This window comes from Sorex araneus, chromosome 7 (genome assembly GCF_027595985.1).
Source record: "Sorex araneus isolate mSorAra2 chromosome 7, mSorAra2.pri, whole genome shotgun sequence".
NCBI lineage: Eukaryota > Metazoa > Chordata > Mammalia > Eulipotyphla > Soricidae > Sorex > Sorex araneus.
The window spans coordinates 12,393,580-12,418,521 of NC_073308.1; positions in this window are offsets into that span (position 1 = coordinate 12,393,580).

The window sequence follows — 24,942 nt, forward strand, 5'->3', positions numbered from 1 at the left end:
AACTATCTCACAGTGATTTAATAACATTTTAAAAACAAAGAATATGAAATAAAATTAATATTTCCCTGTGCTCTGTAGAAACACTTGGCAGGCAAAGAGAACAGAAGGATGTGGCCGAGATGTGATCCTGGGGGCCGCACGTGTGTGGCCTCTCCGCAGCGGCACAAGCTTGACTCCAGAGGCCAGCTAAACTACTTTTGGTATGGGAAGCTCCTTGCAGATTGTCTCCAGACTGAGAACTGAGCCTCGACTCCATGCCTGCCCAGGAGGGGAAAGGTATTTCTCTATCTCGCCTTTTTCCTTCCCGGGAGTGACTGGCGTGGCGACCACCATATTATGAGGACCGAATATGAGAGTTACAAGCTTGCAGTGATCCCATATCTGGAAGAAATTTCCCTGGACTTAGTTGCGAAAATACAGAAATCCAAAACCGCATGGCTGCTATTGCGGCTGCACGATCTCATATCTCTTCACAACAGGTGTGACTCTAGTGGGGAACTCCTAACAATAATAGTGAGGTTTTTGTTGAAATATTGAATGTAACCAAAGTAAAGAGAAAGTAAAGTGAAATTTATTAGTTCGGGGGGGGGATGGAAGGTGTACTGAGTTTTTGGTGGTTTTTTTTTGGTGGTGGAATATGCACACTGGTGAAGGGATGGTTGTTTCAGCATTGTATAACTGAGACTTAAACCTGATAGCATTGTAATTTTCCACATGGTGATTCAATAAAATAAAAAATAAATAAAAAAGAGAACAGAAGGATGCATAAAGCAACAGGTGTGCAAAGGAATGAAAACGGCCAAGAGTAACATCAGGTCATGCTCATTCAAGTGAGGCGTGTGACACTAAGTGAGAATAAAAACACATTCTAAAAACACAAGAATGGTTCCGTGGCTTATCATTCCAAGCAAGTGAAGTGAGTGTAGCACCTGACCAGTTAGTAGATCCAAAGAAATCTGCAGGGAATGATTAAAGATGCGCATACCTTTCTAGAGCAGGAACCCCAAAGACCCATTGCTGAATACCAATGTACATTCACACTTCCTACTAACCACAAACAGCACTTACTCCCCTCCCCACTCCACCCCCTAAACGGCCATCCTGAACCACAACTAAGGGGTCCTTGAACAATACATACGCTCTGGATCTAGTAGATTACATATGTTCCACCATATAAAAACTGAGAGTTCATTCATGAGTTACCCATTGTAAAAACTGAAAAGTCAGAACACAGTTGAATGCAACAAAACCTTTTCCACTAATTGTGAATAAATGTGCATGTGACATGATACACTTCTGAATACCAATGTACATACACACTTCCTCCTAAGTACAAAGAGCACATACTTCCCTCCCCAGACCCCTGTGTGTGAGTAACTCACCTCTGCACAGCACCTCCCTCTCAGGCACCACCATCTCAGCGGGAAGCGAACAGTGTTGTCGCAGGAGTAGGAGCAGTCTCGGGGTTCTCTGTTGGATCACGGTGAGCACCAAGCCAGGCATGCTTGTCAGGGTTCTGGAGGTTGACAGGAAAACCTAGATAAGAGGCATGTAATGTTTGCCAAAACCCCACGCACATGGTCAGAGACATGACACAAGTTAAAGTGCTCAAGGGTTGACTGTAAGTGGTCACTGGCACGATGTCCAGCACAGTCCATTTCAATGGATTTCCCCTTTAGATCTTTCTGTGGGTGGTGTTCACCCAGTGCTCTCAGATCTGTATGCTCCTACTACTTCATCAATCGCTGTGCAGAGGCAAAGAGCTGTGTGAGGACACCATACCCTCCATCTGACGATGAGCACTAGTCATTACTTCATAGAGTGGGAAGCAATATGTAAATCTACAATTCCCTAGGCTGTCACACAGGGCCTCAGACATGTTAAGTTTATAGCCTTTCCACTGCACGTGAACAATTGTGAATTCTTAGCTCACTCACACTACAAAATGAATGCAGTATTAGAAGTAGTGTTCCACTGAACACTTCATGATCTTTTAGAACTGCTCCCTTCAGACAGTCCCTAAGACAGGGCAGTCATGATCTTCTTATAGTAACACTCTATTATAGTAACTACCCTAAGTGTGTAGTGCACCCTGTGTGTATAGCTACCCTAAGTGTATAGGGTATAGTAACTACCCTAAGTGTAGCAGTAGCAAGGCAGGGGTCCTACCTCTAATTAGAGCTCAGATGTTCTGATCTGGTGCTCATCAGGTGCCCATCCATCACTCCAAAGAGAACCTAATGACAGAAAGAGTCAGGATGGCACATTTCTGGTGAACACAAGGGTGCCCGGCACTGAAAGCATCTGAACACTGCTAGGCATCACTGGCCTGCACACAAACGGGAACAGATGTTTCACACATATCGAAATCTATATTCAGTCCTTGCAGCTCAGTGCCCTACCCACACAAACGGATGAATCCTGCTGTCTCCAAACATCACAGGACCTGAGGAGCATTTGAGCCACTGTCCCAACTGAGCACCACCACACCGTTCAACCATTCACACAAACATCACGTGCAGCAGCCACCATGTCCCCAAAGATCACTGAAAAAAAAACCAGAAAACCAAAGACATTAAAAAAACTCTGACAGTGATAACAATTGGGACTATTAGACAAATCTCACCTGCATGCTTTGCGTATCACCACCAAATACGAAGAAGGAAAAATGGAAGTTGTGAATATTAAGACCTGGACAAGAAGCAAACCAACCACAGCATGACATCTGCCTGGTGCAGGCATCAGAATTTGATTCACTCACAGGACGAATCAAACCTCACCTCATTGAACAGGTGGGTATGCCCCATACCAGCTGGCCTAAAGAGCATGACATGAAGCACCAAGCCCAGTCACTGAACTCCTCAGGCACTTGAATAATTAGAAATGACCAGCAAGTCCTGTGATCACCAGGTGGGAGACCACCCATCAAAAAGAACTTTCAAAACGTCATTTGGGTGCCACCCCCAGCAATGCTCAGGAATCCAACAAACACCATATGGTTCCGGGATGAGAAGCACGAGGATCATTCTGGGAAATGATTTCTCAGAGCCCAAAACCAAAGGCAGAAACCGAGCACACAATGGGGTGCCCGAGAGCATTTTCAAGAGAAGCAGGGGGTCTCTCGCTCCCTCCCTCCCGCCCACATCTCCAAATCGCTCTCAGAAAATCCACTTTGCCTCAGAGAGGGGAAAAGCACAGCGTCTGTCGGGCCCCAACGGGTCCATCTGTGGGCCCAGCTGAGCACTGTGCGGGGAGGGCCAGCGCTCCTGGGGGCGTCACTGCAGGCTAAGCGGTCAGGAGAGGTGGTGAACAGGACTCAAAGCCCAGGGCCTGCGAGCATGCAGAGGCTTTAGGCGCCCTGGGCGGGACCCCGGCCTGTGGTGGCTGAGGGGACGCACTGCTAGATCTGGAGCCCTCCAGAGAAAATAGGGACCAAACCACACTAGGAGGTCGGCCTAGGACAGCAGCCCCTCAATCACAGCCGCCCCACCCCCACCCCCAGATACAGCTCTGTGAGGGGGTTCCGGCAGGAAGGAGCCCCCTCCCCTGAAAAGCATGAAAGTGCCCCAGAAGCAGGCCACAGCCTGAGGCCCTGCTGGAAAGGAGGCCACACACCAGGCCTTACACAGGTGAGGCCACAGCCCCAGCGTTACAGAGGGGTGGCCACACCCCCAGGGGACAGGGAAGAAAAGCCAAATCCCCCTGAGACAGAGAAGTGTGGCCACACCTCTAGTCTTTACACAGGCGAGGCCACACCCTCAGGTATCACACAAGTTAGGACACCCTCCCAGTTGTCACACAGTCCAGCCTATCCCCTCAGCAGTCACACAGGGGAGGCCACACCCCCAGGCAACTGGAATGGGAGGCTACAGCCCTCAGTCCTCAAGAGTACAGGTAAGTGGAAGAGAGCAGCTTCTCCATACAAATTGTCTGAATGGGGAAAAAAGAAAAAGAAGAGGCCATAGAGACAGTACAGAGGGTAGGGCTATTGCCTCATACAGGGACGACCCAGGTTCAAACTCCAGTACACCAAGCACCACCAGGATGGATCCCTGAGTACTGAGTCAGGCATCAGCCCTGAGCACAGTCGGGTATGAAAAAAAAGTTTGCTATTTCTTCATTTCCCTGACACTGCATACTGTCCCCCACCAGGGGGAAAAAGGAGCAAGACCTAGTGATCTGCTGGAAGCAGGAAAGATTGACAAAGCATGCCTTCCTTGTGTATAAGGAAGTGTGCGTCCATGTGAGCCTAGTAGGCAGATTGACCGGGACCTTGACAAAGAATCTTGGCCACGGGAGTATGATGCCACAAACAGGTCAACCTGTAGCTGCAGGGCGAGAGCATCAGCAGCCTGACGGTGCCTTCAGGCTTCCTGACACCTCAAAATTGCTGCTGTGCTTTGGGCAGACCCCAGCACACTGGGACCAAGTTTCCCAAGAAATTAAACAGCCAAAAGTTAGGTATGTGAGAGCCATGCCCACAAACCACGTCTGGCTCCGCTAGACAAGCTCATTTATTGACCATATTTCAGAGACCCATAGATAAATCTCAAAAGAGATCAAAAGCCAGAGACACAGCACTGAGTCCCGGAAGACACCACAGAACTGGAGATCACTCCAGGCCCCAGACTGAGCCACTTTCACCGGTGCACGCCAGATGGAGCAGGTGCCGTCTCTCACTTACTCCAGTGGAATCCTGGCGACTAAGAGCTTCCACAAGCAAGGCCCAGTATTTGGGTTCCAGGACAAAATCTCCATGCCACAAGACAGCAGAGGTGCAGCTGTTAGAAAAGATGAAATCATGAAATTTGCAGGATCAACACGGAGAGTATCCTGCTAAGTGAAATGAGTCAGAAAGAGAGGAACAGATATAGAAGGACTGCACTCATTTGTGGAATATAAAGTCACAGAATGGGAGATAACACCCAAGGATAGTAGAGATTAGGGCCAGGAGGATCACTCCACAGCTTGGAAGCCTATCTTATGTGCTGGGGGAAAAGGCAGGTGGGATGGAGAAGAGACCACTAAGAAAATGATGGTTGGAGAAATCGCTCAGGCTGGTAGATGCGTGCTGAAAGTAGACTATGGACCAAACACAATAGCCGCTTATTGACTATATTGGAAACCATGACACCCAAAAGGAGAGAGAAAGAGGGAATGTGTCTGCCACAGAGGCAAGGGTAGGAAAGGGTGAGGGTGGTGGAGGGACACTGGGAACATTAGAGGTGGAGAATGGGCACTGGTGGAGGGACGGGTATTCCAACATTGATTGAAGCGTAATCATGAATGCTTGTATGTTTGTAACTGTACAGTTACAAAAGAAAAGGAACCGAAGAGATAGTACAGTGGGTGGGCACATTCCTTGCATGCAGCCAAGCCGAGTTCAACCCTCAGTACCCCACAGGGTTCCTGAGCCCACCAGGGGCGACCCGTGAATGAAGTGCAGTAAGCCCTGGGCTCCTGAGGATGTGCCCCTCCCCAAATTAATGAAAATAAATCTGCCCAACCTATTCAAGCCCGAACAGCGAGGAATCCTCACAGCACTTCGGGGATCTGGGTTTTTGTGCAACAGAAGACAGCACCATCAAAGCTACATGACCGCAGAACAGGGAGATAGCTCCGCGAGCCTGACACTGCATGTTCCCAGAGCAATGCCTGGGGTGACCACTCACCCACCCCCCACCTCCCTAACACCCCCACACACTCCACACACCCACACCCACACAGAACCACACCCCATACAGAGCCAGTTGTGAGTAATCCCTGAGAAATGCTCTGTGTGACCCCCAACCAAAATAAATAAATCCAACAAAGTGAAACAAAACTGAAAGACTGCAGTGACTGACATTAGGGACTTCGTGTTAGTAAGGGCTCTACATTGAACAGGCATAGTGAACAGGATATCCGGGTCTATCTTTAATCTAGCTGAGACCATCACTGGCATAAGTCCTAGAAGGCATGCAAAAGCAGAAGAATAAGCAACAGTCCAAGCCCATAAAAGGCAAAACACCCAACTGCAGAGGGCGAAGGGAAAGGAAGTCAGGTAGAGTTACCTGAGTTTTAGGGCCAGGGTAACAAGGAAGGAATAAGCCAATCAGGCAAAAACACCACCCTGAGTACTGGGAGGGAGCCAGTCCAAGGAAGGCAGGTGCAAACCCGAGAGAGGGCATAAAAGGGGATGCTTACAGCAAGGCAGTGTTGCCCTCTGTGCAGGGGACCCTGGTCGACCTGTCACATATGCTTGGCTCACAATTTTTATTCTGTCTTGTTCCTCGGATCACAGACCCTAACAAAAACCAACAACAAAGAAAGCTCCATGAGACAGGTGGAGGGTAGTGGATGGTTCACAATGTTTTGCAGGCAGGGAAATCAGCTCCGGATTCTGGAACATCTAACGAAGCAGGTTCCTGGCTGACAGGGCAGACTTGGAATACCAAGTCAGAGCAGAGATATGAGTATAGAAACAATTCTTTAGATGTTCTGCTAAATTCTGAACCCGGAAGACAGAAGGGATTAGTTAAAGGATGGAGGTACTAAGCTGTGATGTTGTGGCAAGGATGTGTATGAGGCTGGGGAGAATCAAACCCAAAGGAAGAAGAGTCCAAATTCAGAGGAATGAGGAAAGGAGGGGAGGGAGAAGGAGAGAAAGGGGAGGGAGGGATAAAAGGGAGGGAGAGAGAGAACGGGAGAGATAGGAGGCAGGTGGGATATGGAGGAGGATGACGGGGAATGAAGGGAATGGAGGGAATGGAAGGAGAGGGAGAGGGAGGGGATGGAGGAGACTGTGACAGGAGGGGGCGGGTGGTACAAAGCCCTAAACACTGGTCTTTATCTTTTTAAATAAGTTATTTATCTTATTGAATCACCATATGGAAAGTTACAAAGCTTTCAGGCTTATGTGTCAGTTATACAATGCTGAGGTGGGAACAATGCACCCAGTATCTCCACCTATTGCCACTCCTGGAAGCCCAGTCAGACGTGCAGCAGGACTAGTGCTCCCTGGGCAGCACGAGTCCTATGGGCTGAATGACAAGAAATCAATCGTTTCTGTTTGCAGCTCCCACAGCCCCTCTCTGAGTCTCTAAGTCCCTTCTTCAGCACCTCAGCTCCATTCAGCCAAGTGTCTCAGCACCACACCCATGTGCATGGCAGCTCTGCCGGCCCCTGTGAGGCCAAGACACACCCTGGATATAGGGCACAGGGGAGGAAGGGATCTGGAAGGCTGCTTGGAGGAGGGTAATGCTGTGAGTCCTGAAGACAAGTAGGTGGTCACAAGGTCTGTGTACTCCAGGAAGACTGAGCATCTGGGACCACAGTTTACTTTAAAATTAGAAGGAGGAGTGGTCAGAGTGGTCATTCGAAGGCCAAGGTGATCGTCTTGTTCACAGCCGACCCATTCAATCCCTGTTACCCCAGATGATCCCCGGAACCAGGAGTGATCCTGTAGTGCAAAGCCTGGGGGAAGCCCTGATCACAGCCAGGTGTGTCCTAAAAAACAGAATGAATGAGATCAGAAGGCAAAAAGGATGGTAACTATTATTGAATCATAGATCAGATTGGCCTACACTCGTCATTATACCAGTATGGTGAAAACCGAATGTGAGGGCTGGAGAGATAGGACAGCAAGTCGGATGCTTGCCTTGCACTCGATTGAGCCCTGGCTCCACCGGTGATCCCTTATGTCCTGCCATGAGCACAGAGCACCAAATAGCCAGATGCTCGGTGTGTGCCATCCGGAGCAGGGCCTCTCTGTGGGGCAGCCCCGCATCCACAGCACAGACAAGATGACTCAGGGATGCCAGCAGCACAAGGCAGAGGGGCAGAAGGAGTCCGCACAGTCGCCAGGCACCTTGGCCCAAACCGCACACCGCGCAGTATAACCTCTCACCCTCATGCACACAGGCCTGCAAAGGGACAGCAGTGGGTGGCCCCTGCCTCCCCGCGGAGGCGACCCAGTGCCAGACTTGAGCCAGCCCCACGTGGGGTTTGGGACTGGACCCAAATAGAGGCTCCCCTAATAGCAGTCCCGCACGCACATCCCACCGGGCTCGCTCACAGCAGCCCCTTCCAGCCTCTCCTGCACTTGCCCCTTCGGACTGGGGCAGTGGTTGCTGCCCCCTCCCCCACCCCTTTAGAGCCAGAGCCTGGGCCCTTTAAAGGCGCCAAATGACAGCAGTGGTGGGGGCTGGTGCGTGGGGCCCGGGCCCAGGCCAGGGCCAGGGATGGGCACAGGGCTTGAGACATCCTGGCCGCCCGATGGGGGGCCGAGCCCAGCTGGTGGGGCTCGGAACCCCAGGGCTGCGGCTCTAGGCTGGCAGGTAGGGGGTCAGTAACCGCGCGGCCACCGCGCCCCACCCTCCAAACCCAAGGGCAGCCCTGGCGGGACAGGATGCACGAGACGACAGCTGGGCTGTAGGGCCGCTGGCCACCCTGCCTGCGCTCTCCAGGAGCCGTCCTGCGGCCACGCGCTGGCCCCAGCTCTGGCCACCTTGCACCGAACCTGGCCGCGCTGCCCTGCCCTGCCGCTCAGGAGCGTGCCTGAGGCCACGCACACTGCCCCCTGCCCGGGACCCGCCCGCCCTCGGGCGCTTCCGGACACTGGTCAGCCTTGGGCTTGGCGGGGCGGGCAGCCTGGACAACCACCATGCCAGAGGCCCATACGCGGCGCCTTCCAGCCCGTGGGTGACCGCTGCCCCCGGGGGAGCCCCAAGGACACCCTCTCGGCGCGAGTCTGGAGAGCACCCAGGCCTGGGTCTGGGGGAAGTTTCTGGGACTGGAAAGGGCAGGCGGGAGACAGGTGCCCGGCCTGGGCGCCAGGGAGAGGAGGGGTTCGGGAGGGGACTTTGAGCCTATTTGAACACAGCTTGGGGGTCAGTGCTCAGCTCAAGCTACCCCAGAGAGAGGAGGCGCGGTGGGAGGGCGCTCCCGGTATCCGTGAAAGCGGGTGCTTGGCTGTGTGGGGCTGCGGATGGGGAAGTTGGAGGCTGTGGGTGCTCATGCACCTGCCAGGACAGGTACCACCAGCCTTGCAGCGGCGGCTCCCCGAAGCGCGCCCGTCTGCACTGGTCTTGCGCGTGGCCCTGGGCCCTTCCCTGGTTCTGCTCGGTCTACTCGCAGGGAAAAGTCTGAAGACGTTTATGCCCAGGGAGATTCTGCAGTGCACCCTCCCATCTGCGACTGAGCGGGCTGTCCAATATCTGTCCAGGTGGTGAGCTTGGGGAGAAAAGTGGGAACTTTGGGCTTCTTTCTCCTCTGCAGAGCCTCTGCCTGTGTTTGCTCAACCCTGTTTGTGTGCAACGGGTTCCCTAAACGGGAATCAAGGGAGATGCTTTGGGTGGGAACGTCCGGTGCCTGGAGGGCCCTCTGCTATGGAAGCAGGGTCACTCTTGCCCATGCGGTCTTGGCAGCTGCAGTTACATAAACCGGGCACAGCCAGGTTTGTGTGTGGGGGGGGCGGGGTGGAGGGGGTGGAAGGTGGGGGACGCTGTCCTTGAACAATGCCTCTCCCAGGGCACTGACCCACCCTGGAGGTGCCAGGACTGGGTGATACTTGCCCTGGGCTGTGACTGTGCTGGCTGACCTGGCTGAGAATGTGGGGTGCTGAAGCCTGGAAGGCTGCCTGTGGGCAAACACAGACCAGGTGGGGCAGGACCTGTGTCCTGTGACCTTTTGGTAGCAAAAGAACTAAGTTGGAAGCTGTATAGGGTGGCCACCCACCCTTGTGTCACTAGCCAAGTGGGACAGAAACAATTGTTGTGGGGGGGAGTGGGCTGTGCCTTCCTCAGAAGCGCTATATTGCCTCCTGATATCTTCAGCAGCAAGGCTGAAGGATTGATTTTTTAAAAATTGATTTGTTTGAGAAGGACAGAGCCCAGGAAGACCCAGCTTCTAGAGCCAAAAGTGTGGCGTGAGAGGAAATAGGGCAGCCACCGTCCAAGGTGGGGACAGTACCCTGTGCTCCTGGCGAGGTAGCCAGCTGGGACTCCATGGACACAACTGTGGGGACAAATGTGAGGTCAGGGGAGGGTTCTGCAGCTTCATCTTACCTTTGTGCATGCCACACACAGCTGACAGTTACACACACACACACACTCACACACACAACACGCACACACACTCGCACACACACCACCTGCCACTCAACCAACCTTCACCAAAACGTCCAGCTCCTGCTCCAGCAGCTGGAGCCAGAAAGGGAGCTTCTGGGACCCAGCTAGGCCTGGGGCTTCTGCGCAGGAGGCAGGAGCCTTGCCTCTCCCACGCTGCTGTTGAGGGGACACTTCCATCGAGAGGCTGCCCCAGGCCAGCACCGAGCCCTAGGTAAGACCAGGCTCAGAGGGAGAGGAGTGGGCCAAGCCCAGAGCTGTCTCGTGTGTGGCTCCCAGGTCCATGCTGAGCATGAGGGGAAGCTCAGACCTGGGCTTAGTTCCACCAGGCCAGCTCCTGAACTGTCCTGAACAGTCCCCTCTCTGGGGCCCCTGCAATGAACCCCCAGAGCTTGCAGACTCACTTCCTCACAAAGACTGTCTCTACCCCTCTCAACCTGGTGCACAGGTATGTGCACACCTCACAGCCACACACACAAACACAGACCAGCTGTGTGCTCATCTCAACCGCCAAACACACAGACTTGCCAGGTATGTGTACACCACACAGTCACACACACACAGATATAAGTACACCTCACAACAAGCAGACACATACCAGGTATGTGCATGCCTAACAGCAATACACACCACGTATGTGCACACCTGAAAACTGAAAACCACACACACACACACACACACACACACACACACACACACACACACACACACACAACTCCTCAATCTTTTCACCAGGAATTGCCTCACCAGTCAAGTCTTGGTTTGCCTGTCAATTCCCAAGACATTCTTTTGGGCCACACCTTGGGAGACCCACGGTGGTGGCGGGAACTGAGGCGGGGCTTGCAAGGCAGCTGGCCCACCTGCTGTGCTGCTGCTCCAGCCCCTCCCCATACCCTCTTCCTGGCCTGCTAGGTCCAAATGCACCTGGGTTCTTGAAACGCTTCTCCCGGCCTGTTGGCGTAATGCCAGCGGTGGCCACTAGAGGGCAGTGGAGAAGCCGTGCGGGAGAAGGAGGCGCCTTCCCAGGGGTCCTGGCCGCGGGGGGCTGCTGCGGGCCTGAGCTCTCTCCGCAGGGTCGCCGGGGACTGCTCCGCTGAGCCGTCTCGGGTCTGGGGCTTTCCCAGGAGCCCAGGGGGAGTCGGGTGGTGCTCAGGAGACTCGGCGGTGTCTCCTGGCGGTACCTGGTGAGCGCAGAGAGGCGCGTCCTGCGGGGTCTGCAGGACTCGGCAGCAGCGGCCCGGCCTGGCGGGGCCCAGGGGTCCAGGGCCACATGCGGCGCTTCGGCCCGAGCCTTTCTGGGCATGGACACCGGGCCCGCTGTGCGCCACCTCCCGCCCCGCGCCTCGGCCCGCGACCCGCGGGTCACCAACAGTCGAAGTTCCGAAGGCGCGACCAGGGCTCGGTCACATCAGATCAGGGACGCGAAGGTGCCCGGGTTCCTGGCGACCCCCAGGAGCTGCGTCCTTCTCTCCTGGAAAGGGCAGAGCCGGGAGGAGGGCTCAGTGCTCGGGCACATCCAGGCAAGCCCACCCCACCCGCCCCCAGCCCGGAGGCTCAGCCCCCCAGGCCACAGCTGCATCCCCCCAGCAGGAGGCCACAGCTTGGCCTGGGGGTCTTCCTTGGGGCCCTCCAGCTGGTTCTTCTCTGTAGCCGTTTCTACCTGCTGTGTCTGTCCTATTCCTGGTCCTTTATGTGTGTGATTTGTTTATTCCTTTTTTCTGCTTCACATCTACTTTTTTAAAACTATTTTTAAAATACGGGTCATTCTTTTTTTGCTTTTTTGCGTCAGACCCGGTGTTGCTCAGGGGTTAGTCCTGGCTCATGCAGTCGGGAATTACTCATGGCAGTGCTCGGAGGACCATATGGGATCCTGGGAGTCGAACCTGGTTGGCTGCATGCACAGCCTTACTCTTTGTGCTATGGCTCCAGCCCCAATAGGGGTCACTCTTAAGACACTCAGGAGGGGTATCTTTATTAAGATATCTGGGTCCCCCTTATGCCCCCTTCGGGTCAGGGTGCTCAGTGGCCAGGCCTGGCATTGGGGGCCACCAAGGCTACATCCTGTGCTGCTAAGGCCCAAGCACAGAACACAGGTGCTATGGATGCTATGCATTCGCTCTAAGATGAATGCTCTAAGATGAATGATCCTGGTTTTATTGAAGAATTTCATTTATATGTATCATTTATAAACATAGCACATGTGTTGAGTGTTTGCCTTGCATGCAGCCGACCTTCTTTTTATTCCTTCATCCCTCTCAGAGAGCCCGGCAAACAACCAAGAGTATCTTGCCCAAACGGCAGAGCCTAGCAAGCTACCTGTGGCCTATATGATTTGCCAAAAACACTAACAGGAAGTCTCACAGTGGAGACGTTACTGGTGCCCACTCGAGCAAATTGATGAGCAATGGGATGACAGTGACAGTGACATATTTACATAAACACACACACTGACCGTTAGAGAGTGAAACTATCCATTGATAACTACACACAAAAACAGGATTCTAAATTCTTAATATCAAGCAAAGTGTTTTTATTCCATGGGTCAAAGAGAGAAATTTTATTTTAAAAGGTATATATTCTGAGGCTGGGGCCATGCACAGTGGTTAGGGCACTTGCCTTCCACGCAGCCGACCCAGGTTTCATTCCCAGCATCCCATATGGTCCCCTGAGCAGTGCAAGGAGTAATTCCTGAGTGCAAAGCCAGGAATAAACTCTGTGCATTGCGGGTGTGACCCCAAAAGCAAACACAAACAAAGGGGCTGGAGCGATAGCACAGCGGGTAGGGCATTTGCCTTGCACTCGGCCAACCCGGATTCGGGTTCGATCCCAGCATCCCATATGGTCCCCTGAGCACCACCAGGGATAATTCCTGAGTGCAGAGCCAGGAGTGACCCCTGTGCAGAGCCAGGTGTGACCCAAAAAGCAAAAAAAAAAAAAACCAAAAACCAAAAACAAACAAAACAATTATAAATTCTACAGAAATATTTTGAAATAAAATTGGAGAGTGAAACTCAAAGTATTAAGTGTTCATATTATTTAAAAACAGATCATTCTAAAATCAGTAATCTAAGTTTCCTCTGCAAGATCTAGAAAAGGGAATAAATAGTACATATTATTTAAGCAGAAAAATATAGATAAGGAAATTTAAGAGCATTATTTTTCTGAAAACAAAAAAATGGAGAAACTGATTAAAATGCTAAAGTGTTTTGAAAGGCCAGTAAAATAAATCTCCAACAAGAATGAAAGAGAAAAGAAGAGAAATGGAAGCCATTATCAATATGTGGAGAAAAAATAATCTACCCAAAAGGATACAAAATAAAATAAGTCACACATGAAGGATCCAAAAATGTTTTTTAGGGGCTGGAGCGATAGCACAGCGGGTAGGGCGTTTGCCTTGCACGCGGCCTACCCCGGTTCGAATCCCAGCATCCCATATGGTCCCCTGAGCACCGCCAGGGGTGATTCCTGAGTGCGTGAGCCAGGAGTGACCCCTGTGCATCGCTGGGTGTGACCCAAAAAGCAAAAAAAAATAAATAAATAAAAAATTTTTTACTGAAATAATATCTATTTTATTTATTTTTGTTTGGGGACTACCTGTGGGACTCAGGGATCTCTTGGGGGTGGTCAGGGGACCCTAGAAGGTCTATGTGAAGAGGAGGGCAAGTTAAGAGTCAAGAACTGAAGGGCAGGTTAAAGGTTAACCGCTGAAGTTGCCCTTTGTAACTACTTGACTGCTTTGAAAAATGTCTTCAGGACCTTCCACTGGGCAGGACTCTGTCACCAAATGGGCCAACAAACTGCCCTAGGAACTATAGGCAAACATTTGCAGGGAAATAGTTAACAGTCAACAAATGTTTAGATATGCAAATCAAGTGACCTATGTGTGATCCCCTTTGATATATAGATGTGATTCCCTTTGATATGTGAGATTTTCATTTGTCAACAAATGTTTAGATATGCAAATTAAGTGACCTATGTGATTCCCTTTGATATGTGAGATTTTCATTTCTCCCCCAAAAGGGTATAAAAACAGCTAGCTTTTTGAGTTTGGGGCCTTCGGTTATGCCACGCTATTGTGGCACAATTGAAGGTCCCAATATAGCTATATTGGCTTAAATAAACCCCATGCATTTGCAGAAAGAGTTGTCTTGGTTTTGTTCTTTGATCTCTCCGAGCCTCCCCCGGGCAGAGATCTGCCGACCCTAACATATGGATTCAACCCTGATTAGCCACTTTCAAGGCAAGCATCCTTCCCACTGCACTAACACTCTGGCACCCAGAAAGAAGATGAACTTTAAAAGAATAAGTATAACTTTTAGAACTGAGAAATATGTTATCTCAAATTTAAAATTAAGGGCCATGTGCAATAGTCCAGCAGGTAGGGCATTTGCCTTTCACGCAGCCAACCCAGATTTGGTCCCTGGCATCCCATATCATCCCCCCAGCACTGCCTGGAGTGATTCCTGAGTGCAGAGCCAGGAGTAACCCCTGAGCATTTCTGGATGTGACCCCCATAAAAAATAAATTATTAAAATTTAAAATAGACTAAGTAGCATAAAGAATCAGCATAAGAACCATCAAACTTAAAAGCAATGTGTCTGAGGCTGGAGTGATAGCAGAGCAGGTAGGGTATTTGCCTTGCACACGGCAACCAGGCTTCAATTCCCAGCATCCCATGTGGTTCCCTGAGCATTGCCAGGAATAATTCCTGAGTGCAGAGCAAGGAGTGACCCCTGTACATCTCTGGGTGTGACCCAAAAAGCAAAAAACAAACCACCTAAACCAAAACATTGAGTCCTCATTATCAATCAACTTATCTCCTACTTTTTCTTTTCTTTTTTTCAAGGTTTTTCATTACTTCCAAATTAGGCTTCTTGTTTTTTTCATTAAATTGTCTTTAATATTACTTGGATGGTCAGTTTACTGGTGATAAATTTTTAATTTGTTTTACACTACTTTACCTTTGAGTTCACTGATTTTTTTTTCATTCTGCTGTTGAAGCTTTCTATTCTAAGTTTTAAATTGCAGCAGTTACATTCTTTATTCTCTCTGCTTGGACTTTTCTCAAGCTTATATCAGAGTTCTGATTTTATTGTCATTACCTTCCATAGAAGTCCTCATTTCAGTGAGTATCAGTAAGACAGTTGTTTTGAAGTCTTCTTCAGGTAGCTTTCTGTTGGATAACAATGGCGTGTCCTTGCTGCTCCCCCAGGGAGCTTAGTTTATTGAGTTACTCCCACAAGAGTGCCCCTGAGACATACCCAATTCCATCAAGCACTAATAATCCTATATTGACTAGAAGTATGACAAGTAGATTTACTCTCATTGTTTCAATGGATTACCAGCTGAGGAAAGGAGAAAGCAATTCACCCTAGATGGAATCCTGCCTTTGAGCAGATCTCCTAGTAATCTAGAGTGCTGAACCCTCCGATGAGATTTTGTCCTAGACAAAATCTCCTAGAACTTCCCCTGAAGGGGTGGCTTTACCTCTGTTTGTTGTTATGACAATATTCAACCCCACCTATGTGTACCCCACCCTTCATGATTTCTCTAGAACTATGCTGTAAGGAGTAAGAGGGGACTAGAAAGTCCGGGACTAGGAGGAGGACCAGATGAGGACGATGACTGGAAGGAGAGGACTATGAGACTAAGACGAGACTAGGAAGGAGATAAGAAAGGAGAGGACTTTGAGGTCTACGAGAAGACTAAGATAAGGGAACTATGATGACTGGGACTATGGCCAAAACTATGACTATGATTGTGCCATAAGGGGAGAAATTGGACTACACAGGGAGGGAGAGAGAAATCAACTGTCTACCCATCAGCCTGGAGCCCGGACCCAGTTTCTCCATCCACCGATCCTTCTTCTGTCAGTCTCCGTTGTCTGTCCTGGGAAGGCCGCTCTCGGCCACCGATGGCTCTCGTCCCTGTTTGGGCATTCGTTTCTATTTTTGAAACTCGCATCTTTCATAGCTGGGTAACAGCAGGAGTACTTTCCAGTTGCTGTCTCTACCATCAATGTGTGCAAGTCTCTCCATCTCCCCTTATTTCTAGAATTCCACAAAGGCCTAAGCAGGGGCTGGTGATTCTGCTCCAGAGGCCTAGGGGGACGAACAAGCTCTCCCACACGGATGCTCACCTGCCAGCCTTGCTCACCGCTTGCCCTGGGTCCGTCTCGTCCCTCGTCGGGACCCTGCTTTTGGGGGTGCTAGGAAGTAAGGGCAGCTGAGGCTTAGGTCCTTAGAGGAAAATATCATGTAGAGTCAAATGACTCCCAGGTTACAAAAGCATAGCATTTGCTAAGTCTTCCTGTGTCCATACAAAAGGACATGGCCCTGAATAAACTATGCAAAGGACTCAAGGAGAAGAGAAAAACAATATTCACAAGTCAACAGAACACAAAGAAAGAAGTTACAAATAAACACAGAAGAATGGGAGTACTGTGATGGGAGTAACCCAATAAACCTAAACTGTCAGAGGCTATGTTATCCTACACTAGACCACCCAGTAAAAAAATTCTGAATTCCCTGCATGATGTCTCCACCTCTACAATGCTGACAATCCTGCAACAGCACACCAGATTGGATGGGATGAAACATAGAATCAACCAATTTCAAAGAACAAAAATGGTATCACGGAAGGCTAAACGTGTAATAACATCTTAGTAATCGTTCAGACAAGGACTTAATGTCCCCATGGTGAGAATCAACAATATTCAATAATTTTCTTCTAAGGAAATCATTTTTTTAATTTTATTTTTTATTGAATCACTGAGATACAGTTACAAAGTTTTCATATTTGATCCACCACCAAACCCCCGCATACTCCCCTCCCACTCCCCCTCTACCTGCGTGGCAGACATTTTTCACTTTACTCTTTCCTTATTTTGATTACATTCAATTTTCAACAGGGATCTCACTATCATTATTTGGAGGTTTTCCTCCAGCAGGCAGACATGTTGGATGGCAATAAAAGACTGTATGTTTTCAGTTTTTAGAAAAGGTCGCACGACCGCGTTAGCAGCCGTGCAATTCGGAGCTGTCCCAGTCCCGCATCCCAGAGCAGTGTTAGTTGCTGCTCATTGTCGCCGGGGCTCAATCTGGAGAAGGTGTACCGGCTATACCTCCTCTGTCTGGATCCCTGGTGTTGCTGGCGCGCTCTCGGGTCCGGAGCATTCTCCAGCCGCGTTGCTCGCCAGAACGCCTGGCTTCTTCTCTGTAATGAAATCATTTTTGATCATTCTGTTGGCAATTTATTTTAACAAAAAAATGTTTATAAAATAAATGATTGTGGGTCTGCCACAGAGGTAGATTGAGGGGTGGTTGAGAAAATTGGTGGTTGAGACAATGGTGGAGAGAAGGTGACCACGGTCACATAATAAGGATTGGTGTTGGAATACTGAACATGTGGGGGTCCCGTCCTGTCCAGCAGGGAGGACCCTTTGTGGGGCTAAGGAGGGGACGCAGCCGAATGAACAGACGAAGAGCCAGAAGGAGAGTTTATTCTAGGGCAGTTACAGTATTTATACCTCTCTGCTGGAGGAGGTGGTATGGTATGGTGCTTGGGACCCCCATACAAACAGTCGTAAAATGCAGATCAGGCATGGGCATCAGCTAGTGAGAAACAAATGGCGGTAAGATAAGATCAATAAGATCAGCAGTGGCAACCTTGCTACAGGAATTTAAGTAAGCCTCTGTCTGATCAGAAGACAAGAGCCAAGCTCTGTAAAATGGCTCCCTACATGAACACCTGTAACACACCATCATGAACAACTTTGTAAACCAGTGTTTCAATAATATAGAGCAGGGGAAGCCGTGGCTCCGAATTTGAGCAGGCTTGAGGAGTCACCAGGAATGTGTTGTCACGAGCCTGGCACTGGCTATGGCACCACGATGGAATGCAGCTGGGGTCAACGGTCCTCATTGTCTGGCCTCTTTGATGGCACTAAGTGTGAGCATAGCTGGATACTGTTTGAGATCTTAGATGCCTGGAAAAATCTGAGCCAGCTTCGAACAGGCTTAGGTAGTACCCATGGGCTCAGGGTTGCTGGGACCCAGCATCCACTGGTCGCTTTAATCACACAGACTCAGACGGGGCCGGGACTACACTGCGTCTGGCAATAGAGTGCCCTGGTCTTTGTCAGGGAGCAAAGCCCTGATGCCCATGGACAGACAGGGGAGCACAGCAGGCGATGGACCTTAGTACGCCTGGGCGTTCCAAAAGTGCTTTCAGACTACAAGGGTTGGCTTCTACCAGAGCAGTCAGATATGGATTGTCAGGGGCCAGAGCTGTTTGTCTGCTGGGCTAAGCTCTCCTGATAATAGTCTGGGCTTGAGGGCACCAAGATGGGGCCTGCCAGTAACTCAGACCTCCTGAGACCTTGCGTGTGTAAGCACAAAAAAGGAGAGTAGCAGGCTTTATCTCTCTCCTGCCACCTGCGTTCAGTAGTCTCATGCCGCGTCTCCCACCCCGGCGAGGCCGATGGCGATGAGGAAGTGAAGGAAGGAATGAGAGTCAGGGCTGGTGGGTCTCAGCTGCAGTTTATTCCATTCCCATCTCCGTTCTCCTCTGATTCTCCTCCTGCTTCTTCCTCCCCCATGCTACTTCATTCTCCTTCTCCCTCTGGACCTGGATCTCGATCTGGCTTCTCTGGATCTGGCACTGGAACCCCCAACCCACTCTTATAGCCTAGTTAAATCCCCAAGCATGAAGGTTTGGGGCTTACACATAGGTGTGGTCACAATCAATAGGGGTCAAGTTCTTTCCGTCAAGGGATGCTGCTTCTAGGACAAATTCTCTTTCAGCAGGACACCCGCCCAAGAGCAGAATCCCATGGGTGTGTTTCTCCTCTCCTTGTCCAAACTAACATATAAGAATTCATAATATTAATCATTTTGAATAGACACAGAAAGAGATACATTAAGCTCATAGAATTGCTCTCCTGGGGCCATCTCGATCTCAGACTACAGTGCTCAAGCCAGATTTTTCTTTCCTATCCTTAGTAGGGTCCTAGTCTCTTCGTTGTTTTTGGATCATGACAGCACTTGTCCATGATTGTGCTCTTAAGTTATAGTTAAGAATCGTGGAATTTTTTACACAATACCCATCAGATAAGGGGTTGATATCAATGGTATACAAAGCACTGGTTGAACTCTACAAGAAGAAAACATCCAACCCCATCAGAAAACGGGGCAAAGAAATGAACCGAAACTTTCCCAAGGAAGACATACGAATGGCCAAAAGGCACATGAAAAAGTGCTCTACATCACTAATCATCAGGAAGATGCAGATCAAAACAACCATGAGATACCACCTCACACCACAGAAACTAGCACACATCCAAAAGAACAAAAGCAATCGCTGTTGGAGAGGATTTGAGGAGAAAGGGACCCTTCTACACTGCTGGTGGGAATGCCGACTGGTTCAGCCCTTTTGGAAAACAATATGGACGATTCTCAAAAAATTAGAAATAGAGCTCCCATTTGCAGCACTGTTTACAATAGCCAGAATCTGGAAAAAAAACTGAGTGCCCTAGAACAGATGACTGGTTGAAGAAACTTTGGTACATCTATACAATGGAATACTATGCAGTTGTTAGAAAAAAGGAGGTCATGAATTTTGCATATAAGTGGATCAGCATGGAAAGTATCATGCTAAGTGAAATGAGTCAGAAAAAGAGAGACAGACATAGACAGGTTGCACTCATCTGTGGAATATAGAATAACAGAGTAGGAGACTAACACCCAAGAATAGTAGAAATAAGTACCAGAAGGTTGACTCCATGGCTTGGAGGCTGGCCTCACATTCTGGGGAAAGGGCAACTCAGAGAAGGGATCACCAAGTATAATGCGGTCAGAGGCCATGAGGGGGAAGGGTGATGCGGGCTGAATGTAGACTAGAGACTGAACACAGTGGCCACTCAATACCTCTATTGCGAACCACAGCACCTAATTAGAGAGAGAGAACAAAAGGGAACACCCTGCCACAGTGGCAGGGTGGGGTGGGGGGAGATGGGATTGGGGAGGGTAGGAGGGATGCTGGGTTTACTGGTGGTGGAGAATGGGCACTGGTGAAGGGATGGGTTCTCAAACTTTGTATGAGGGAAACATGAGCACAAAAATGTATAAACCTGTAACTGTACCCTCACGGTGATTCACTAATTAAAAATAAATAAATTAAATAAAAAAAAAGAATCGTGGGACTTTGGCCTGGCCCATACCGATGCCAGGGTAGCTCCCATCTTTCCCTGGGTCCTTTCAGTCTCTCATCAGGACTCTGCTTTTGGGGTGCTAGGAACTAAGGGCAACTGAGGCTTAAGTTGAGAAAGCAGACGCCGGGAATGAATAATATTCGAAGCCAATTAAATCCCAAATTACAAGAGCACAATTTGGGCAGTTTGAGTGGCTGCAGAAGCTGAAAGGGAAGAGTTTGTCTGTGAGATACAGAGACACCCAGCCTGCCGTCCTGGGGTCAGGGGACACGGAAATGCTGCTGCTGCATCCTACTGGCCTCACGCTCCAGGTCCAAGGCAAGGTCTCAATACTCCATCCAGCACCACCCTGAACACGGCTACTTCCCCATCACCGCAGCTGCCCTCAGGGTGGAAGACTCGGGGCTTTACTGCTGTGGAACCTCCCAAGCTCCCGGGTGTCTGGTCTCAGATGTTTCCAGCTCCTGGTATCTCAGGGTAAGCTCTGTCCCCATGGAAACAAGGTTTAGAGAGCAAGGTAACCTGGAAATTGTTCCCATGGCCCACTTGCGGCCGAGAGCCGGACCTCCTGCCCAGCTCACTGGGCTCTAAGGTCTGAGCCGGTGCCTGTTCGCAGACCCACAGGCAATAGGATGAGCAGAAATGTATCAGGGAGACAACAGGAAGAGGAGGGAAGAGAGCGGCATGCTCAAGCAGGTGCTGCGGAGAGCTCGGTGGGCTGCCAGCTGTGAAGCATGCAGGCGACCCAAGTTCTATCCCTGTCTCCATGCGGCCCCTGGGCACTGCTGGGGGTAACTCCTGAGTAGAGCTAGGAGGAGGCTATGGGTATAGCTGGGTTTGAGTCGAACCGGAAACATCGAGGGGAGCAGAAAGGCCTGTGGGCTGAGCACGTGAGACCCGCCCGCTGGGGTCTGGTCGTGTCTCCCTTAGGGCCCCTCTCACAGCGGGTTCCTCCTGCAGGAGAGCACTGGGGAGAGGGTCATGCAGATCGCTCTCCGCTCTCACAACGTCCACTCTGCGCAATGGGGGCAGGAAGACGCAGGCTGGACCTTGGCCCCCGTCCCATCACTGACAGGGAGTTTCCCTGTCCCCACGTGCCCTGTGCTCTCACCCTCCCTTTCCTTCCTCACCACACAGCACAGGCAGTTTGACACTCTTTGTGCCTCAGTGTGTGCCTCTGCAAAATGGGGACAAAGGTTGCAGTTTGTGCCATGTTGTATTCCCGGGACAGCAGAGACATTTGTTTGGGGGCGGTGCACAGCCAGGTTAGCAGCTGACCCGGCCTCTGGCCATGAGAGTAGCCAATAGCCTTTGTCCGGGGCTACTGGCTATGCACCAAACGCAGACCCTGGCAGGTGTGCTGTGTGGGAGTGACACCAGAGACCCCCGGCTAGAAGCCCCGGCTGTGTGAGGCTCCATGCGAGAAGAGGTGGGGACAGTGTGGGGAGGGAGATGGACGCTCAGGGCTGCTGAGCTCCTGACCCTTTCTAGAAGCCTAGGGAGAGGCACGTTCTGAGTCCCCCCACCCTCTCCCATTTCTCAGCCCCGTCACCTAGGACAGCCCAGACATCACCCCTCAGAGCCTGCTGTGGTGTAAGGAAGTCCACCTTGGGGTTCCTCCTCTGACCCAGGAGAGGACTATTCCGAGCCGTGGTCTGCCGCAGTGCTCGTCCAGGGCACTGGCGGCCTGAGAGCAGAAGCAGTTCACACGGGAGCGCAGTGGGCCAGGACGAGGGAGCGTTCTGGCGTCCTCCTTTCCACAGGGACACACGACACTCAGTGCACCTCCGAAATTTCCCGTGAAGGGTGCAGCAATTGTGCGCTGAGCTGCCTTATTTTATAGCATAATTTGTCACCACATACTCATCTCACCCCAGAAACTATAAAACCAAGCTCCCGGAAGAGAGGGCACAGTCTCTTGCCCCTGTGCCTGTTTGTCTTCACCGTTTTTCTCCACCACCACCCCGAGCAGAGCCTCGACAGTTGAGGACTTGCGGATCCCAGCCATGGCCATACTCAGAGCCAGTGTCCAAACGTTCAGGCGAGCCTCACGTATGGAGGAGCTGTTGGAGGAACCCAGGTGTGCGGGACCAGGGGCCGAGATCTCCAAGGCTACTTGGATCGGGACTGGGTCCACCCACCCAGATCCCCCATTTTCCAGTAGCTAGGCAGTCACATCCAGAGACTGCCCCCAGAGCCATGTAATCCCATCAACAGCCAACATCAAGAGACTATAAAACCAAGCTCTGAGAAGCACGCAATCGCAATGTGGCTGTGAAACATCTAATAGCCTAGTTCTTCCTCTTGGAGAACCTGACAAGCTACCGAGAGTCTATGGCCTACTTGGGAGAGCCTGGCAAGCTCCCGTTGGCGTATTTATAGCCAAATTACAGTAACAGATATATACATGCCTCCTTGAGAACCTGGCAAGCTACAGAGTATCTTGCCCGCACAGCAGAGCCTGGCAAGATACCCGTGGCGTATTCGATATGCCAAAAACAGTAACAATAGGTCTCATTCCCCTGACCCTGAAAGAACCTCCAATCATCGGGAAAGATGAGTAAGGAGAGGCTGCTAAGTGTAATAGAGACGTTACTGTGCCTGCTTGAGTAAATCGACGAAGAACGGGATAACAGTGATACAGTGATACTCATCTCACTATTGAAAGTCAGAAGGGCATGATTTTTCAAAAGAATGAATCAACACTTATAATGGTTCCATCCCACACAGTTTCAGAAGCACCTTAAACATTAGTATCTAATCTGTGGTTGTGCCCTAAGTGCTGACCCTTCCAGGGCCAGCCACCCACTGTCGGGAACAATGGGTTATGGGGAGGAAGTGGTCAAGGAGGACCAAGAGGGCCCAGCTGAGTCCCAGAAAACAAGACAAAGGCCTTGGGAAGGGGAGGAGGAGGAGCACACGTCACATCCGCATCCCCAAGCAAGAGAAGGACGCGAGCCTGAGCCAGGGACAAGGGACAGGGCTCAGAGCACCGAGACATCCCAGGGCTGCCTCTGGCCAGCTCAGCAGGACTCTCCCAACAGCTGGGCTGGGGGAGGGACTCCTGGCAGGAGGCTGGGCCGTGCACCCGTGCTCCTCGCCTGGCTGTTGCTCCCTCCACAGAAGCTCCTGCTCCCGCTCTCCATCTCAGTGGCTGCATTTCTGTGCATGGGCACCGCCCTCCTCCTGACCCTGGGCTGCAGGAAAGCCTGGGGCAGCACCAGCCACGGGGACCCTGTGCCCGGCTCTGAACAGACTCCCAGGAATCAGCACCAACAGGCTTACCCAAATTGAAGGCTCAAGGATTATCATCCCCACTCTACCAACAAGAGCACAGAGGTCCTGAGGTGAACTGACCAGGATTCCCCAAGCTCCTGATGTGACGTGGTTGATAAGAGGTATCTCTCAGGGTCGGAGAGATTAGGCAGCGGGTCAGGCGCTTGCCTTGAGCAACTGAACCAGATTCCATCTCTGGCATCACATAGGATCCCCTGAGCCCACTAGAAGGGATTGATCCCTTAGTGGGGAGCCAGGAGGAAGCCATGAGCATTTCTGGCCGTGGGCCACAGAGAAAAACTCAAAAATAATTTTTTGTTGTTTTTTTGCTATTTGGGTCACACCCGGCGATGCTCAGGGGTCACTCCTGACTCTGCACTCAGGGATCACCCTTGGTGGTGCTCTGGGGACCATACGGGATGCTGGGAATCGAATCGAACCCAGGTCGGCCACATGCAAGGCAAACGCCCTACCTGCTGGGCTATCGCTCCAGCCCCTCAAAATCAAAATAAATCCAAGCAAAGAAGGAAAGAGAAATGAATCCTAGGACCACTCAAATGATCTCAAAGCCAAAATCTATATTTCCCTTTTACTTGGCTTTCTTCCATGATTTCCGGCTCACAGATTCCAAATGAGACTTTGAACCTTTGGGATTTCCATAAGGATCAGAGCAACAAAAACCTCTGCTGTTCTCTTTCCTTGTTCTCAGATTTTCTCAGCTCTTGGAAACAGTCACACAGCCATCCGAGTGCAGTGACTGCCAGGGTTTCCCTAAGGGCCCTGAGGCCACAACCCTACTGGCTGCCAGAGGCACCTTGGAAATAGAGAGTTACAGCTTCCACTTCCGGCCCTACCAGGGCATGGCAGAAACCCAGGAAGTTGAGTCTCTCTTAAGTGGGGGTGAGTTCATAGGTCATGCCTTGTGGCCCCAAAAGAAAGTATTTTGAGACTGTTTAGGTTTGGGAGCCAGAATACTTCCAATTTATGGGGGTGTGGGGTCGCTCTAGGGGTATGTATCATACCCAGCAGTTCTCAGGGCTTCTTCCTGGCTCTGTTCTCACTCCTGGCAGAGCTCTGGGGTCCATGTGGGGATCAGATCTGGGTCAGCGGCATGCAAAGCAAGTGCCCTTTCTGCTGTACTAAGGTTCTGCCCTGAACCCTTCCACTTCTTTCTCTGCTGAGCCCCAAACTCTGTGAAGACCAGTGCTACTATAACCGCAATCTCACCATCTCTCTCTCTTCATCTGGCTGTCGCTCCCTATGCTTTAGCAGCCTTGGTAGCCATCTGATTGGCTTCCTGAATCCCGGGAGCAAATTGAGTCAATCATTGTGTCCATCAAGGCAGCGGTC